This window comes from Anabrus simplex, chromosome 7 (genome assembly GCF_040414725.1).
Source record: "Anabrus simplex isolate iqAnaSimp1 chromosome 7, ASM4041472v1, whole genome shotgun sequence".
Taxonomy (NCBI): domain Eukaryota; kingdom Metazoa; phylum Arthropoda; class Insecta; order Orthoptera; family Tettigoniidae; genus Anabrus; species Anabrus simplex.
This window is the reverse complement of record NC_090271.1, coordinates 347,596,383-347,609,442: the sequence shown is the minus strand read 5'-3', so window position 1 is coordinate 347,609,442 and position 13,060 is coordinate 347,596,383. Positions and strand designations below refer to the sequence as shown.

At 38.3% G+C, this 13,060-nt stretch overlaps 1 protein-coding gene across 5 annotated transcripts in view; it reads left to right on the top strand.

The window, feature by feature from the left end:
• Socs36E (Suppressor of cytokine signaling at 36E) overlaps positions 1 to 13,060 on the top strand; it is a 66,744-nt gene that overhangs the window by 37,544 nt on the left and 16,140 nt on the right. Inside the window, exon 2 of one of the 5 annotated variants that reach the window (XM_067151860.2) lies at positions 11,155 to 11,198. The exons of the other annotated variants lie outside the window; for them this stretch is intronic. The gene's annotated coding sequence lies outside the window, so the exon portion shown is untranslated. The remainder of the gene's footprint in view (positions 1 to 11,154; positions 11,199 to 13,060) is intronic. 5 annotated transcript variants of the gene reach the window in all.

The window sequence follows — 13,060 nt, the reverse complement described above, 5'->3', positions numbered from 1 at the left end:
TTCCCTTCAGACTGCCACAGAGTTAAATGTCACAAGTGGACAGGCTCGGCGATCACAATACTTTGACGACAGTCCTTATTTCCGCGAATCTTTCATTAATTCACGAGACTGACTCGCGTCAAATGTGACAGGTCACCCCATCCTGTTGAAAGACAGTGTATTCATGGGGCATCAACTGTGCATAAAATTCCTCAAAGATTCCCACATACACTCCTTTCTTCTTCATTCCTTGGACACACAGGGTTTCAACCCTACACAGTTCAAAAAACCTACGCAAAACATTTTCCTGTTGCAACAATTTAAGTGTTGACGTCTTAGGACTTAGAATCATTCGTGCTTGAATATCTGCAATCACAGAAGAGATGGGGTTTGATTCTTTTTTGCATTTGCAACTGACTCTGTAGCATGCCACATCTTCACCAAGTCCTTTAGTCGAATGGAAATGCCAGGAAAGTTGTTTGCAAAAATGTCTCAAGTTTCCTTCAATGAACCAGCAGACAGGTACGCTTCCTATATTGCAATTCTTTGTTGAAGAGAATACAGCTCGCTTAGCAAGTCTTTACGGCCTTCGTACTGACAATAGGCAGGTGGTAATGACAATAATAATGAGGCAGCATCAGTCTGTATCCAGGAGTTTTTTTTTTTTTGTGTGTGTCACTCTTTCGAGGGAAAGTAGTTCAAAAACTTTACCTTGGTTTGTGTTACTTTCTATAAGCTCCAAATTCCATCACAGCTAGCCAAACGGTAGTCATCATCATCATCTTCCTTCCAAGTATTGGGCCATGTGACCCGTTACGGTCTTGCATTTTACTTTTTGCAAGACTTGAAAGCAATCAAATGTCCTTCCGACGGGTTGCTAGCCTGAAGGAAGCCAAACGGTAGTAAAAACATTTAATGATTGATATATTAATTACTTATTTAAATGCAACAGCAATTTGTACTGACACTGCCACGTACATCTTACAATTATACAGCTATGTTGATAAATGACAAACGTTATATTTCAAGCATCAGATTATAATTTTTTACTAATTACATTGCTTTCCAAGGTAGGGATGAATAATTTTGATAGACTTAAAGCAATGTTCAGTAAATTACCAGAGCATGTAAATGTTGGTGAACAATGTAATTTGCTTTTAGCTAACTTCTAATACTCTACCTAAGTGTGTGTATTCAATGATAAATCTGATTGCGCATTCAATGTAACTTTCATACTGAAAGTATTAAATGCAAGAGGTGATGAGTTTAAAGAATTTGTCGATAAATATATGAAGTCATTATTGTTACCTTTTTCAAATGCAGATAGTGAACGTGTTGTTTTCTTTTTTCTCCACAGTACAATCCTGTAGTGTCAGATATGAGAAGTAGTATGAAAGAGCAAAATGTTGTCACTTGTATGTTTGATTAATGAAAATAAATAAGATACAGTTTGTTTTGTAGACAACTTTGTTTTACACTCCATAGAGTAAGGCTGATTTTCAGAAGGTACAATTTATTATTTTTTAGCTTTATTTACCATAAATGTGGCAAATATTATGCTTTGTGTAAAATTATTCATTTAGTAACATATGTGTAGGGCATTAGAAATTACGTTAAACTTCACGTACGGTATCTCCCAAAAGACCAACCCCTCATCCACCCGTTGAGACTGGCAATGGCATGAAGCAGGAGATGGCCTGTAGGGGTGATATACAGTAGAGACTTTGTGTGCCCTGGAACCAACATAGCAGCTGTGAAGGCCCTATAAGAACCCTGGCATCTGATATCTGGTATGAAGTCCTGTATGGCAGGGATGGTGGAGAAGATAGGCTTCTGTACGACATAATTCGTGTTGGAGGCAACCTGCTGCTTGTAGTTAGGAGACAGCTCTACCCTTGCCTAAGATGCAATGGGCTAATAACTCGTTCACCTGAGTTGTCTCTTATTACAAGTGAAACAGAGAAATACACTGAATAGATTCTATGACAATGAAACTGCCATGGACCAAAAGCCATGAATTTTGGTACAAGAAATGTTCTGAGGCATAAATGGAAAGGTCTTATTGGTTAATGAAATCCTGAAGACAAAAGTGAAATATCTTGCCGTGACAGATGAAGCAGAAAGTGAAAGGAATTGAGACAATGGAAGGTGAAATGGCTTTTCTGTACAGTGGGGTATCTGGGGGTAAAACAGGACGAGCAGGAGTAGATTGTACGACGACCAATGATCATCAGATACAATAAAGGATGGACGTTTGTCATTGGGAGGATTATGGTCGTGAATATATGTAAAAAAAAAAAAAAAAAAAAAAAAAAAAAAAGACCTGTTAGAGATGGCGCTCAGGATAATGTATACACAAAATGAAAATGTTAATATGAAGGACGAGTACTCTGAATTATTGCAGTGGACAATAGATGAAACAAATGTTGCAAGAATGATAATCGTGGGTGACCTGAATGTGTTGGTAAGAAACCGGAAAGGTGGGAGCACATGATAAAGTGGGAGAGGATGTTCTTAACAATAAGGGCGCACCCACAAGGCCATTCACAAATACACCTGAGTCAAGCCATCTAAAGATGAGAGATCCATTGTTGACTATATTATAATCAAGAGAAACCAGATGAAATTTATATGCGATGCCAGGGTCAAAAGGGTTCTGAAATTGCCAGTGACCATCTCTTATTAACAACTGAACTGATTATTTCACAGGGAAGAAGAGGAAGAAACAAATGGGAAAAGACAAGATCAATATCTATAAACTAAAGGATCTAGATACCAGGACTCAGTATCAAGATTCTACAGCCCAGGAAGCAAGAGATGATCTGGAGGAAGCCTGGGAGAATTTTAAGACAATTCTGGTGAAGGGAGCAAAAGAAACCTGTGGAACATCAACATGTGGACAAAGAAACACACAGTTTGGTGGAATGACTCCGTGAAAACGGAGGTTAGAAAGAAGACAGCAGTATGAAAGAAACACCCGGGAAGAGGCAGATCTGAGGACTGCGATTCATCTAAGACTCAAGAGGATCGTTGCCAAACGAGCAGTGGAGAAAGGCAAGAAATGACCCTGCAAGCAGTTTAGAAAATTAATGGAGAAATCACAATATGAAAACAAACTGTTCTATAAGGTCTTGAATCTACAGAAGGGAATGCCCTCTAAAATTTATTAAGTCCAAAGAAGGGAACCTCCCAACTGATGAGTAGATTATGCAAAGATGGAGAAAGTATTTCAGGAAATTGACTTGTGATGATGATGCTTGTTTAAAGGAACCTTACATCTAAGGCTCTCAGCCCCTTACTGACTTGTGAAAAGGATACAGAATGAGAGGATGGTCTATACAAAGAAGTGTAACTGAATGATGCAGACTGTATTACTCATCAAGAACAGAGAACAGCTATTGAACAGATTATGCTGGGAAGAGCTGCCGGCCAAGACAGAATTGCACCGGAAAGGGAGAAGTTGAGGAAGATCTCCTGTTTCATGTAGTTCAACCTGCACACAAGTACAGGGAGTATAGTTCAAGACTTCATACTTCTGTTCACAGGCTGCGGGAATCCCCAAATAAGCACCATATGACTTGTGTCAAGCTTGGCGTGATAAGTCTTGACAGCTGATGTAGCAGTTTGCTAGTATCTATTGGAGCTTTAAGGTTATTATCGCGACTCTACAGCACAGTGAATATTTTTCGCCGAGTGTTATTTGCACAAGAAGAAGAAACCAGTTAATAGAGCCTTCGAAAATTCCGTAGACAGTTTCCCCATTCTGCAGTACCATCAAAACGTTATGGGACACAACTCATTCACAAGTGGCATAGTACTGGTTCCGCTACTAATAAGAAACGTTATAAGCTGTAATTTTCATAGCGGTCCATATTGAACACAATTACAATTAAGATGAAGAAAGAGTTCCACCTATTCACCACACATTTATTAGAGTAACTATAGGTAAAAATACCATGGTTCTAGGCTACTTTAGACTTTTCTTGGAAGTCATTTTCAGCCATAAATATCGATGATGCTTGTTGTTTAACCCTTTCCGGTCTCAGCGGCCGAAATTACGCTCAGGCAAAACTGCGGGCATAGCCCATAGTAAGGTTTGACAATTCACTAAAAATCGAGAACGAGCTGTGCACGCATTCTGGTGATTACATCGTGTTTCTTCATGTATTAGTTATGAGAGTATTTAAGGAGAAGGCAGTATTATATGTCTAAGTCAGAGAATTTACTATATTTTCGATCAGCATGCATCAGCAGATGTTACTCAGTGAGCTCTCAGGCAAGGTTTCTCGCGGCAAACATGTGCTTTATAAGTTAAGAACTTCATTTTTCTGTATTGAACTGAGATTCACAATTAGAATTAAAGAAGGTTCAACCTATTCAATACAAAGTGTGTTGTACAAGGTGTTCACAACATGTTATTTATTATTACTAGTACCGGTTTCGACACTTAATGGCGTCATCATCAGCTAGAAATCACAAAGTGGGCATGATACATGCATTGCAAAGTACAAATGATTGACAGTTTTTATATTAAGAGCTAGATGAATAATGAGTAAAATATGATGGCATAATATAACGCATACCACACACAACACTGGACCTGGACTTATATATCTCCATTGATAACAACAGAAGAGTGGACAATTTTACCACATCGTTTGATTATTATACTAAGACTTTTACTCTAATTCATCAGACCAATTTTATTGTACAATACCTACCTACCTCATTAGACTATAACACCTCTATGCGTTATATTATGCCTTCATATTTTACTCATTATTCATCTAGCTCTTAATGTAAAAACTGTCAATCATTTGTACTTTGCAATGCATGTATCATGTATACAATTTTATGTTATGTACCCTGCCCACTTTGTGATTTCTAGCTGATGATGACGTCATTAAGCGTCAAAACCGGTACTAGTAATAATAAATAACATGTTGTGAACACCTTGTACAACACACTTTGTACTGAATAGGTTGAACCTTCTTTAATTCTAATTGTGAAGCATGTGCTAGACGAAAGTGATATTTTCGATATTTTATGATATATTATAAGTTTATGCGCAAATGAACATATGAAATTGAAACAACTTCTTACATTTCATTATGATTGGAGTTCGTTTTACGGCCTAGCGCATGTTCCCGCGTATTTCACATTTGCGTGAATACGTAAGATTGTCGACATATTAGTAAAGTTGTCTGTTTAGAAGACTGTTTTCTCTTTCTCAGAAGTCTTTTGTGGTAAATGGAACAATAATTTTACATTTGAGTAACTTTTGACAAAATCAATTAAAATAAAATTTCATAAAAGATCCCATTTTCATTATTGTAATTATTACTATTATTCATTCATTCATTATCATTCTAGACTGTTATGCCTTTCAGTGTTCAGTCTGGAGGCCTCTGTGAATTTACTAAACGTCGCCACGATCCTCGATTTACAACTAGTGTTGTGGCCTCATTTAGTTTTATACCTCTCATCTTTAAATCATTAAAAACAGAGTCTAACCATCGTCGTCTTGGTCTACCTCTACTTCTCTTACCCTCCATAGCAGAGTCCATTATTCTCCTAGGTAACCTATCCTCCTCCATTCGCCTCACATGACACCACCACCACCGAAGCCGGTTTATGCGTACAGTTTCATCCATCAAGTTCATTCCTAAATTAGCCTTTATCTCCTCATTCCGAGTACCCTCCTGCCATTGTTCTCGCCTGTTTGTACCAGCAATCATTCCTGCTACTTTCATGTCTGTTACTTAGGCCTATGTATAAGATATCCTGAGTCCACCCAGCTTTTGCTCCCGTAAAGCAAAGTTGGCCTGAAAACAGATCGACGTAAAGATAGTTTCGTCTGGGAGCTGACTTCCTTCTTACAGAATACTGTTGATTGCAACTGCGAGTTCACTGCATTAGCTTTACGACACCTCGATTCAGTCTCACTTACTATATTACCATGCTGGGAGAACACACAACCTAAATACTTGAAATTATCGATCTGTTCTAGCTTTGTATCACCAATCTGACATTCAATTCTGTTAAATTTCTTACCTACTGACATAAATTTAGTCTTCGAGAGGCTAATTTTCATAGCATACTCATTGCACCTATCTTCAAGTTCCAAGATATTAGACTGCAGGCTTTCGGCACAATCTGCCATTAAGACCAAGTCGTCAGCATAGGCCAGACTGCTTATTACATTTCCACCTAACTGAATCCCTCCCTGCCATTTTATACCTTTCAGCAGATGATCCATGTAAACTACGAACAGCAAAGGTGAAAGATTACAGCCTTGTCTAACCCCTGTAAGTACCCTGAACCAAGAACTCATTCTACCATCAATTCTCACTGAAGCCCTATTGTCAACATAAATACTTTTGATTGATTTTAATAATATACCTTGAATTCCATAGTCCCCCAGTATGGCGAACATCTTTTCCCTCGGTACCCTGTCATATGCTTTCTCTAGATCTATGAAACATAAACACAACTGCCTATTCCTCTTGTAGTATTTTTCAATCACCTAGCGCATACTGAAAATCTGATCCTGACAGCCTCTCTGTGGTCTGAAACCACACTGGTTTTCATCCAACTTCCTCTCAACGTCTGATTGCACCATTTCAGGTCTAATTTCATCTATTCCTGCTGCTTTATGACAGTGGAGTTTATTTACCACCTTTTCCCCTTCCTCAAGAATAATTTCACCAATATCATTTTCCTCCTCCCAATGAGCTCGGTTATCGCGACACCACCAGGAATATCTTCTTTTACGTTGAGAAGATTTTCAAAATATTCCCTCCACCTTTCCAGTAATTCCATGGGATCTATTATGAGCTCACCTGAATTACCCAAAACACTGTTCATTTCCTTTTTCCCTCCCTTCCTAAGATTCTTTATTACTATCCAGAAAAGTTTCCCTGCTGCTTGACCTAGACTTTCCTGGTTATTACCAAAATCTTCCCACGACTTTTTTGGATTCAACAACTGTTTGTTTCGCTCTGTTTCTTTCATCTACATACAATTCCCTGTCTGCATTAGCCCTTGTTTGGAGCCATTTCAGATAAGCCTTCTTTTTACGTTTACAAGCTGATCTCACTTCATCATTACATCAAGATGTTTTTTTTCATCTTTACACACAGTCATTCTTAAGCATTCTCTTGCTGTTGCTACTACAGCATCCCTGTATGCCACCCATCCTCCTTCTATATCCTGAACGAGCTTACTGTCCACTGTTTGAAACTTCTCACTAATCATATCCATGTACTTCTGTCTAATTTCCTCGTCCTGGAGGTTTTCTACCCTTATTCGTTTGCAGACAGATTTCACTTTCTATCCTAGGCCTAGAGATACGTAATTCACTACAGGTCAGATAGGATAGTGGTCTGTATCATCGAAAAATCCCTAAAAACACTGTATATTCCTAGCAGATTTCCTAAATTTGAAGTCGGTTAGGATGGATCTGGTACCCTTACCTTCCCATGTGTAGCGATGAACAGCATTATGCTTGAAGAATGTATTCGTAACTGCTAAACTCATACACGCACCTAAGTCCAACAAACGCTTCCCATTCCTAATAGCTTCAATATCTTCCTCACATTTACCTATCACCCTTTCGTATCCTTCAGTTTTATTTTGAAATCTCGCATTGAAATCGCCCATTAGCACTATCCTATACTTGCTGTTAACCCTAACTACGATGTCACTCGATACTTCATAAAACTGGTCAACTTCATCCTCATCCGCACTCTCACATGGTGAATACACTGAGACAATTCTCGTCCTAATTCCTCCAATTGCCAAATCTACCCACATCATTCGCTCATTTACGTGCCTGCCATTAATAGCTTCTTAAAATTGTCAGGGAAACACTTCATAGAAATATCAGTTTATAGGGTGAGTTACTTCTTAATTTGAAGTCAAAATGAAATGTGTTATTAATAAAATGGGCCATGGGTCCTTGCTTCAAGTGTGTCTGTAAGACAATGAGAAAAACGAAGTGTAAGAGGTCAAGAAATACGGAACAAACTGTATACCGGACGAGTTTAAGGTACTTACTTTCTCTGTTGGCCTGACGAAAGATTTGAACTCGCCAGAAGAATAAATACTTGTAATACAATACGTAACTCAATTCTGCGTAATTCTGTTTTATATGGAAATTTATGTAGGTCCCAGCAAAATGTAATTTAAAAACATGTTAATTAAACCTTCTGTATACATAACTCGATGTTATACTTATTAATTTTTGTACTAACAAATTTAAAATGTCACCGACGTGTGCATTTCCTCTGATGAAAACACGCATGAGTTAGAAATGTGATACGGGACTTGGCTGCAGATGTGGTAGGGATGCGGTGCAGTAGTGTAACAAAGGTCCTGGGAAGTGCCCTTACAGCTTTTAACACAGTGAAGTTAGATTGTACGCTGTGGACTGAGCATTTTATTGTGTTTTCACATTTTTATACAAAAATAACGGTAACCTTACTTACAGTCACAAACCTATTTTGGATTCAGCAATGTTTGAGCTACGCATGCATACCTTGTTTTTCAAATTGGAACAAAACTACTAACTTTGATAAGTAAATTAAACCTTTTTTCTACTTTCAGTTTTAAATTTTCACATTGCATATTAAAAAGATGAAAAGTTACGTGTTCACACACACCATGATACATTTATGAAACACGACATACATACTAATCATTAAAAATGTTAATTGTGGAAATTGGCTCTAGTCGTCGGCCGCGTTGTAACGGTTCAAATTCTGTTACAAGATTATATCTGTATTATTATTATTATTATCATTATTATTATTATTATTATTATTATTATTATTATTATTATTATTATTATTATATATATAATTTGCTGGGGCCATCAAGGACCACATTAAGTCTTGTTGCATTTGACACTGAACTTGGCCTTCTTTAGAGCCCAAATTTCCCTCATTCTTTGTGAGTGGGCCTGCTTACGCTCCTCTGTCCAAGGGGCACCGTGTCTTCTCTTCGGTTGCTCGTGTCGGTTTAGCCCGTTCGTCAATATTTTCTTGCGCAAGAGATCTCTGTTAAGAGCGTCTTCAGCTGAGATATGTAGCATTTGCAGGTCTTCTTTGGTATTTCTAAACCAGGGAATTGTGGTTTTGGAGTTTGAATCAAAAAAGTGAAAGATTTCTTTAGTTAACTTTCTTCCGTCCATTCTTTTCAGATGACCGTAAAATCGTGCCCGTCTGTTTCTGATTGTGTCGGTAATTTTCTCTATTTTGCTGTAGACTTCCTTGTTGGATCTCTTTTGATGGATTCCATTTCTGTACTTTGATCCCAAGATTCCTCTCACAGTTTTGCGTTCTCTTTTCTCCAGTTCTTCAAGGAGTCCTTTGTTGGCATATAGAGACAGGGTTTTGGCTGCGTATAGAACTACTGGCTTCAGAACTGTTTCATAGTGACGTATCTTGGTGTTTAGGGAAAGGCATTTTTTGTTGTAGATTGTGCGGGATGTTTGATAGGCTATTTCCAGTTTGCGTACTCGCTCCTGAAGTGCTTCTTTGTCCAGTCCATTTTTCATGATGATCTCACCCAGGTATTTGATATTATTATTATTATTATTATTATTATTATTATTATTATTATTAAATAAAATAAATTAGCCGTGTGAATCCCCTGAGGGCTATGGCCTCCTGCAATGCAAGGACATTGCTCAGTTTAGGTCATCAGGTGAGCAGGTCCTAAAGAGCATTATTATATTGGTTATTCTGTAGTTTGTTTCACGATAACGTATTACCGCATATTGTACACTTGTGTAGTCTCACCCCCGAGTGAATGCAATGGTGTTTTTCTAGATCAACAATTCGTGAAAACGCACTGTTGTATTAATGACACGTGTACACTTTTTTCCCAGGGAGGATTCAGGTTGCTTCTAGGTGAAAGCGTACACTTGCACTCTTCGTTCTTGCATAGCTTCTTCTCCGAATGTTGTAGATGTTTCTTGTAATTTCTTGACCTTATCCTCCGTTGAAATTCTCTTGACATACATTGCAAGTGCATATCCTCCTTCCACTGCGTTCCATGATGAGTTATCATATCACTACTTCATGCAAACGTTTGTCTGTTTGACAATCGACTTGCTATTCTCCCAAGTGCTCAGAAGATGACCATCACGGTATCCTCTTCGTCGAAGCGTACAATTGTATGTTGTATACTTCGCCCCTGTCCTGAGAACGTACTTCAACATATTTTACACTTGCACGGCTTCTTTCCACAGTGTACGCTAGGACGATAATTTTATATTCACACTTCATAAAAACCTCTTTTTATCAATTTTACTGTATTATGTCTTAGTGATCAGAGAGGTGACCTTCAGGTCTCCTTGTGGAAGTGCACTGTTGCATATTTCACTGCTGCACAATATCTATAATATGTGTTTTGATCGACTTATGTTATCACAGGGCTTGAGCAAAGGTGTATCCCGTAAGGTCAGTGATCTCTGCACACAATTTTTCCCAGCTCTTTCCACTCTTGCCTTATCTTTCCTGTTCTTGTCCATTGTTTTCCTCCCCATCTCGCAAACCAGTCTGCCCATCTAGTTCTTTGCCTTCCCACGTTCCGTCTTCCTTCTCTGGGATCCCACATTGTCATTTTGTAGGTCCATCTATTTTGCTCCAGTCTCGCTATGTGACCTCCCCATTTCCACTTTAGCTGATCGGCTGTCGTCAGAGCGTCTTTCATGCCAGTTCTCTTTCGTATATCTTCGTTCCGTATTTTGTCTCTCAATGTGACCTGGAGTATTTTTCTTTCCATTTTGCGCTGGCATATCTGGATCATTTTCCTTTGTTTTAGTGTTAGTGCCCAGGTTTGGCATCCATATAGTAGGACTGGTATCACACATTTTTCTAGGACTTCAGCTTTAAGGGTGAGTTTCTGAGTCTTGTCTGTCAGTATGAACTTTGGAGACCAGAACCTCTTCCATGCTTGTCTTATTCGCTGTTTGACCTCTTTTTCTGAACAGTTTGAGAATGATATGTTCTGGCCAAGGTATACACATTCCTCTACGTATTCCAGTATTTCTCCGTTTACACTAACTGGAGTTTCCAGTGCATTAGTCATCAACTTTGTTTATCTTGGATTCATTGTCAGGCCCGCTTCTTTGCTGATGTTGTCTAATTCTATTATTATTTGTTCTAGCTCTGTTGCCGACACTGCCACCAATACGATGTCGTCTGCAAATCGTAAGTTTGTTAGTCTTGCTCCGACTATTTTGATGCCGTATTTGTTTTCCCACTCTAGTTTTCTGAACTGATTCTCCAGTAAGCATGTGAATAATTTTGGTGAGAGAGGGTCCCCTTGCTTAACTCCTCTTTCTATCTTGACGTTCTTTCCTTCTCTTTCTGTTTTTATTCTTGCCTCGCTGCCTTTGTAGAGTTTATCCAGGAGTCTGATGTATTTGTTCTGGATACCTTGTTTGCTCGGTGCTTCTAAAACGTATTCCCGTTCCACGAAGTCAAATGCTTTATTGTAGTCCACAAATGCTATATAGACATCCGGATTGAATTCTTGTGTTTTCTCGATCAGTTGATTCACTGCTTGTAGGTGGTCTGATGTACTGTAATTTGTTCTAAATCCTGCTTGTGTCACTGGTTGTTGTTCGTCTAGTGTCTTCGCCATTCTCTTAGTTAGGATTTTCATGAAGAGTTTGATTTACAATTAGGTTGATAGGTCTGTAGTTATTTATATCGTCTTTGGCTCATTTTTGGGCAGAAGTATGATGATGCTTTGTTTCCAATCCCTTGGTATGTCTTCTGATTCGAGTATCTTGTTAAATAGCGTAGTGATGAATGGGGTTAAGTCTTCTTCACCCCATTTCAGGAATTCATTGTTGATTTCATCTTCCCCTGGGGATTTTGCATTCTTTGTTTCCCTTATGGCTGCTCTTACTTCACTGGGAAGAATGGATGGTATATCTTCCTCAATGTCCTCTTTTAGCGTCTTGTAACACTGTGTGCCATTTTGGGAATTACTTGTATATAATTTCCTGTAGAATTCTGTCGCTTGTGTCACTATCTGTTCTCTCTTGGCTTGTCTTTTACCATTATTGTCTTTCACTCCCAGTATCCAATGTTTGTCCGGAGTTAATTCCTTTTGAATCTTCTTCATTGATTTGTATTTTCCATGATTTCTTTGACTACTTCCGTGTTGTGGTCTGTGATGTCTTTTCGGATTTCCCTTTTTGTTTGTTTATTGATTTTTGTATATTCCAGCTTTGTGTGTTCATTTTCTGTGGCTTGTGGTTTCAGACGTTCTCTTTTTTCAATCAGTCTTTTAGTACTATCCTTTAGTTTTATTCTATTTCTTCTTCTGTTTCCCGGTGTCGAGGATTGCTTGACTGAGAGGGATATGCAGTTTACGAGCTCTGTATAATATTGTTGTGCCTTCAGGTCTGTTTGTTGACTAAGCTCTTGGAGGTTGTGTTGTAGTGCTTTTGTGTATTCTGTTTGATTATTATTATTATTATTATTATTATTATTATTATTATTTAATTCAATTCTGTAATCTGATTTCGCTATGTAGTAGTTGATTACCACTTGCTTGATTATAGTTAATTTGTTATGTATGTATATATGTGTGTGTGTAGATTAGCATCAAAAATATGTAAAGTAAGAGTTGCTGCATGATATCAGATATAGATAAATTGGGTGAAATAACTTTTGAGATTGCAATACTTGTTGCAATTCTGCTACCGGAACTGTCGAGTCATCGCTCTGTCACTGCATACATTTAGATATGACATTTTTAGGACACATCTACATCGCCTTAGGCTTTTTCACAACAACCTGCAACACTTTGAGTTGGGTGGGCGTGACAACATTGTTATTTTGGGAGATTACGTAGGTGTGGCAGCTAATGGCAATATAAGCTGGTCGTATCTTATAGTGTCAGTCATTTAGAAGGTGAGGCCTCAGTCGGTCAGTTCAGTTGAAAGGAGAGACTTGCCATGAAGTGTTGTAGTCAGATGGATGGAGCCTTAGTCCATGGATAGTCGTATGGAGAGTAAGGCCACAGTTGGTCAGTCAGTGAAATGGAGAAGCAGCAG